We start from the raw sequence: 6,588 nt of genomic DNA on the forward strand, positions 1-6,588 counted from the left end.
TTAATGCTAGTCCAGTTTCTATCTCGCTCTTTAGGGTGTGGGATGAGAATATTAATTCAGTACATATTTCATACACTACGGCTGCCCATCCTTTGTGGGTTTATTCGATTCCTCTGGCAGAAACCTTACTGGTAAGTTTCAGGTGGTGGCAGCAGTGCTGTAGTCTACATGATACGCAGGTATACGCCATATACAGAAACACTTTTGCCAGTGTTTTCCGAAGTGTACCACTGAACCCACGACCACTTTGGGTGCAGCTTCAGCAGAAGAGGTTGGAGAAAAAACAAAACAGCCAGATGAGGATGAAGCTGAAGCTTCTCTAGATACCCCGGAGAAGGAGCCCGACACTAACACAACGCCAACCGCTAAGTGAAATTAGCATAACGGGATTATTGGTATATTTAAACATGTTGTAGCGTCCTTCTGTACATAAACCACTAACATCAGCTGGTTTCTCGATGCTTTATTCATGAACAACCACGCTTCTGTGGGCCGTAGCGAAAACCACAACAAGCAAACTCAGCTAACCAACTTTTAGCTGGGCTCTTTCACTTGCACACTCAGAACATCCCCAGTTCCCACCCACCTCCAAACAACCCATGGTCATCGGAACTACAATGACTGACAGGCTTCTCAGCCCCTAAGTGTTTGTCATGTTCATGAACATCAGGGAAATCACAGAACTATGAGCAGTTATACAGTATCTAAAAAAAAAGAGTGATAACTTAGAGACTGTGTGTGTGTGTGGGGGGGGGGGGGAACGTTCTGTTCATGACACTCTTGCTCAGTCTTGCTCTTCTGTCCAGTTTGGCTTTCTTGTTCTCTTTTTATCCATTTCGTTCATTGTTTTGGTCATTCTGCCAAATCAAACTGCTTTTTATAGTCCACCATTAATCCACCATTAATATCAAATACATTACGTAGTAAAATTGCCAGCATGGACAGTAAACATAACAATAAGCAAATCAGTATAATTGCATGTGAATGAGGTACGTTAAAACATTTTGAAGCTGTGTCACAATTAATTCAATTGTGCTGAGTTTCATCATCATAACATAAAAATAATTACACATTTCTTAATGCAGTCCAAGTTATATGATTGGTTGATTTTACTGTCCATTCATTACTTTTTTTTTCTTTTTTTTTAAAGTTTATTTAAAGAGGACAGCGCACATCAATCATACATTACTGTAAATGTGCCAGTGTTAGCCAAAGGCTAGTTTCCAACTGTAGTCCTCCGGTATGGTGTTAAGAGCCATTGAGGCATACAAGGGTCATAATACATAATAAAAACAAAACAAAACAGAAAACAAGTACATAGGAGAGATAGAATTTGAGGTCAAAATACAACATACCAAGGTACTGAGAGAGAGACAATCAATACAAAACTACCGGGACAGATACAACAGACAGTTATACATAACAAAAACCATTATGTACGGTGCCATTAAAAACAAGATGAACTGTCAGGGATGAGTAATTGAGATGAAGGTGCAGCAATGCAAAGACCAGAGCAGGGTTTCTTGTTGGATTTGTGCTAAGATGGGTTGAGAGACACAACGAAACCATAGACATAAAGTGCTACAGTGCTCATGGAAAGTGCTGCAGTGCTCTGCTTGTAGAAATTGTTGGAGTCAGGGTTAGCTGTCAGATGTGAGTAAATAGAATAGAGGTGCAACAATGCAAAGACCAGAACACGGGTTATTGTTGGGAGTTATGCAAGATGAGTTATGAAGAAATAGTACATATCTAAAGTGCTGCAGTGCTAAAGTGACTTGAGAAGACGTAGTACCTTGTAAAGTGTTGAAGTGCTTCTTATGGTTTACCCATGTCACTGCGTATGTCAGTAGCTGCTTGTCCATTACAGTTGTTCGCAAAATAAAAGCGCTATTCCTGAAATTTCGACAAAGTTCAAGTGCTACTTGCAGGTGTTTCCATTGAACGGTGTTTTGCGAACTAACCGAAATTCTCGTAAATTCTCGGCCGTCCCGCGAGACTTCACTTTGAGGAAGATGGCCGAAAGCGTTATGCGTCTCGGTACACTGATCGTTGCTGTTTGCTATCTAATATAGCTGTGACATTTTTATCACGAATAACTGTTAACAATAACTCCGTCTCCTCCTCTGTCCACACATACCGCGCCATCTTCCTCGAAATGAACTGCTCGCGTGACCCCTTGCGTCATGTCCGTTGACCTCGGTGACATGTAAATGCGAAAAAAGTGTTTCCATTACACTTTTGCGATACACTTTTATATCGACACGTCTGAAAAACCACCTCATGAGAGCGTAAAAATGTTTTTGCGATATTTGAGAGGATTTTCGAAATATAGGTGTTTCCATTACCAGTATTTTATTGCGATATTTAGGTTTTAGGCGCATTTCTAGGGGTAATGGAAACGCAGCTTGTGAGGGAACATGCGCAGCAGCATGGGAAGCTAGGTAGGGGAGAGAGGGGTAATGTGAGACACCGGGTAATGTGAGACACCCCCTGTATCTAGGCAATGGTACACATTTGTGGTCATGTGACCATTATGTTTTCAAGCCCCTCCCATTTCCCCATGGTCATGAAGGAAAGGACCTCATGGTGCTGTGGTAAGCATGTTTTTTTCACAATTTTATATTTTTTGCAGTTAAAAGTAAAAAAATATGCACTCAACTTAATCAACTGTTCTGCCAAAGCAAATAAATTTAGGAAGAAAAACTTATATCACACATGTTGATGAACTACCAACATATGAAACCATGTGATCATGCAAGCTGAAGATTAGCCTGAATTGCTAAGAGAGGTTGTTTTTCCGAAAATGGTGGGGGTGGGGTAAAGTGAGACAAATGCTGTCCCCCACCATGAAGCACAAGTTAAGTTTAGTCCTGAACATATTCTAATGTAATATTACATTATGTATGTTTTATTTTTTAATGTCATTAACATTGTAGAGAAGTCATCATGCCAAGGAAATATATGAGGAAGACAGCCTGGGACCAAACACCCCTCACAGAGATGAAGAGTGCAGCCGCTGAGGTCAAGGAGGGAAAAAAGTCCTTAAGAGCTGTTGCAAGGGACAGAAACATTGATAAATCAAGCCTCCTACAATTTATAAAGAAAGAGAAGAAAGGAGAAACAACAGCAGTGGCCTGGGGTGCAGTAGCCGAGGCTAAAAGAATTCTCACAGATGAGATGGAGGAGGAGCTTGCAAAACACTTAAAACAATTAGCGGAACAGTTCCACGGTCTTTCTCCATCTAAGTGCCGTCAACTAGCATTTGAATATGCAATTAAAAACAATGTCCCTGTCCCTGCCAATTGGACAAAGGCACAATGTGCAGGTAGGCTAGGGTGTGCATCACATGATTCTGGTAGATTAACAAAGGCCAACTGATCGTGCCACAAAGCTAAATCTTATAATAATGAACTGTCTACTTTAGGTGAAGCTTGGTTTGGCAGCTTTTTAGCGCGTCGCCATCTCTCTGTCCGAACTCCAGAGGCAACATCCCTGGGAAGGGCAACAGCCTTCAACAGAACTACAGTCGGAGAGTTCTTTAAAAATCTGGCTGGAGTGATGGACAGGTGACAGAATTAATTCTTTAGTTGCAAATGTTTTATGGAGCCTTTACCTGTAAGATTTGTTATTGATTCTGATAAGGTTCTTTGCTTGCCTCTCATCTTTAACAGGTTTAAATTCCCTCTGCATATGATTTATAATGTGGATGAGACAGGGGTGTTTACAGTGCAAAAGCCACAGCAGGTAAGCTACACATGATACACTAGAGAACACCAGACTGATACTGAGTGGCTTGTGATAATGACCAGCTAGTTTTTCCCTGGTAAAAGGGTTTTCTATGGAGTTTTTCCTCAGTCAATGTGAGGGTCTAAGGACAGAGGATGTTGTTATGATGCCATGTGAAGCCCTTTGAGACAAACTGTAAAAATGGGCTATACAAATAAAATTGCCTTGCCTTGCCTAGCTATAGACTAAAAAGAAATATAATGCACCTTTAGACCAGTAGTAGCTTGCTGATTGCACATGCCATTGATTGTAAACTTTCTATTTGATTCAGGTTGTGGCAGAAAAAGGGAGAAAGCAAGTTGGTTCTGTCACATCAGCTGAGAGAGGAGAGCTGGTCACTGCTGGGAATGCAACACCTCCAATGTTTGTTTTCCCCAGAGTTAAATTTAAGGACTGCTTCATGATAGGAGCACCTTCAGGAGCCAAAGGTACCTCCACTAGAACGGGATGGATGAATGAAGACACCTGGCCTGAGTTTCTTTATCACCTAATACAGCACACTAACTGCACCCCTGACCGTCCCATGCTGCTAATCCTGGACAATCTTAAAGCTCACATCTCTCTGAAGGCAGTAGAAATTGCCAAGAGCAATGGTATTGTTCTGCTCACCCTCCCACCCCACACATCCCATCGTATGCAGCCTCTCGACTTGGGTGGATGCGGTCTAACCCTGGAAAAACCGTCTCCATCTACCAGGTTGCAGGACTTGTAAATGAGGCCTTCATATCAGCAGTGATCCCACGCAACATCACTTCTGGATTTAGGTCCACTGGGATTTTCCCATATAACCAAGACATTTTCCCTGATGAAATGTTTGCACCATCCATGATGTCAGACTGGCCAAACCCTGAGCTACAGCCTGCAGATGATCCAGATGGTCCTGCTCCTAGAGATGATCCAGCCCCTGCAGGTGATCCACCTGAAGATGAACCACCTGCTGCAGATAAATCACTCGCTGATGCTAATCCATCCACTGCACATGGTCCACATGGATGTGCCTCGCCAGCTGACTCAGATGTGCCACGTGTTCCCAGCCAACTTGGATTTGTATCTCCTCGTGAAATCCTACCACTTCCCAAATGTCCCCCCAGAACCCAGAACACAAACCAAAAGAAAGCGTGTAAAGACAGCCATCCTAACTGATACTCCTGAGAAGCAGGCCATTGTGTGAGCAACTCCTCATCTTTGCCATTTATGTAGAGTAGGCTAGGCCTGGTTATAGGCTGATGTTTCGACCCAGATGGGTCTGGTTAAGTGTTCGAGTCTCAGGCTGTTAGTAGCTGGCTCTGACTGTGTTCTAATCTAACTGATTGTCATTGAAATGTTAATTAAAACATTTTGAATTATAATATGTTGTATTTTGATTTTTGTAACGATCAGAGCAAGGTGATGCACAAAGCAGAGGCACAGACAAACAATTTGCAAGTGGGCAAGTCAGTTTATTACCAGAGTCGAAACCAGAAGATCAGTCCACACAGGCAGAAGTATTAAAATCACTAAGCTAAACTTGTAGGCAAACTGAAACTGGGTCAAGGTCACAGAATACACAAAGAAATGCTGGAAACATTCACTGAAACAGATGAGGCGATCTGGCAAAGAAGGGAGGGAGAGCACAGCTTAGGAACACGAGGGGTGGAGAGACAATGACAGAAACTTGACAGGACGAGGGATATGACATAGACAGCTTATCAAAATAAAACAGGAGATAAGACAAGACAAGAGAGACAAGACAGAACAGAACATACCACTAAACAAACCTAGTAGGTCCTGACAATTTTGTTCAGAGTTACTTTGAAGTGTTTAGAAAAAATGTGTTTAATTGACCAATCCCCATTATTCTGTTACAAGTCCAACATTAGTTCTGGAACGTGTGGTTGTCAGGATTGTAAATGTTACAATATGTATTGTTATGGTAGTTTCAGAGTGGAAAAAGTAAGTGGATCACTTTACAACCAGCTGGTTCACTTTACCTCATTGATTTTTCGGGTTCGTCTCAGTTTACCCCTGGGCTGGGGTAAAGTGAGACAAGACCACTTTTTTAAAAACAATCATATTTTCACTTCCCTTCGTCCTGAATACGTTCTGACAATTTCCATTGCGAGGAAACATTCTGAATTAATGGGAAATGTGTAAATTTTACTGATATATCATTTCATCTCACTTAGAGGGGAGCAAATGTAAAAAGTGTCTCACTTTACCTCACTCTCCCCTACATACAGTTAACAATGATTACAGGTCTGGTTGGACTTGAGCCCATCTTTTAAATGCCTTTTAAATATAAGAAAAGAACAGCAGTCTCTTATGGAAGTTGGCAGGCCATTCCAGATTTTGCTGCCTCTGACTGACAGAGCAGACTGTGAGAAGGAGGTGCGCCTAAATGGAATTGCGCAGTCTCCTCTTGTAGTAGCTCTAGTGTTGGTGGATTTATGTTCAAAAAACTGACTCAGGGGTGGAGGTGCCAGTTTAAGCGTGATAAGACTGTCAAAGCTCAGTAGATTATGACGCGTAAGGATGTCACAGTGATGAGAACGATTTTTGTCAAAAATTTTCAGGGTTTTTTTATAGAGAGATTCAATTGGTTTAAGTATGGTTTTTCCCGTAAAAGACCAACTTGTGAGACAATACTCAATATGTGAGAATATCATAGTGTAACCCATGTTAAAATACGACATAAATCAGAATAAATAGTTGAATAAAAGCTGCATAAATACGTTTGAAAGTTAAAAGTGATTCATTTAATGTCAATTAATCATCAGAGTTAATATGTTAATTCAGCAATCATTTAGTGTCTAAGATTAAAAG

General features: G+C 41.3%; 1 long non-coding RNA gene across 1 annotated transcript; it reads left to right on the forward strand.

Moving 5' to 3' along the window:
- The first annotated feature begins 2,767 nt into the window (after positions 1–2,767).
- On the forward strand, positions 2,768–4,125 carry LOC139348436 (uncharacterized). Its single transcript, XR_011603402.1, has 3 exons — positions 2,768–3,566; positions 3,672–3,744; positions 4,058–4,125. It is a non-coding gene; the product is annotated as an uncharacterized lncRNA (long non-coding RNA).
- Positions 4,126–6,588: the final 2,463 nt, after the last annotated feature.

The sequence above is a fragment of the Chaetodon trifascialis genome, chromosome 2 (genome assembly GCF_039877785.1).
Source record: "Chaetodon trifascialis isolate fChaTrf1 chromosome 2, fChaTrf1.hap1, whole genome shotgun sequence".
In the NCBI taxonomy this organism is placed as follows: Eukaryota; Metazoa; Chordata; class Actinopteri; order Chaetodontiformes; family Chaetodontidae; genus Chaetodon; species Chaetodon trifascialis.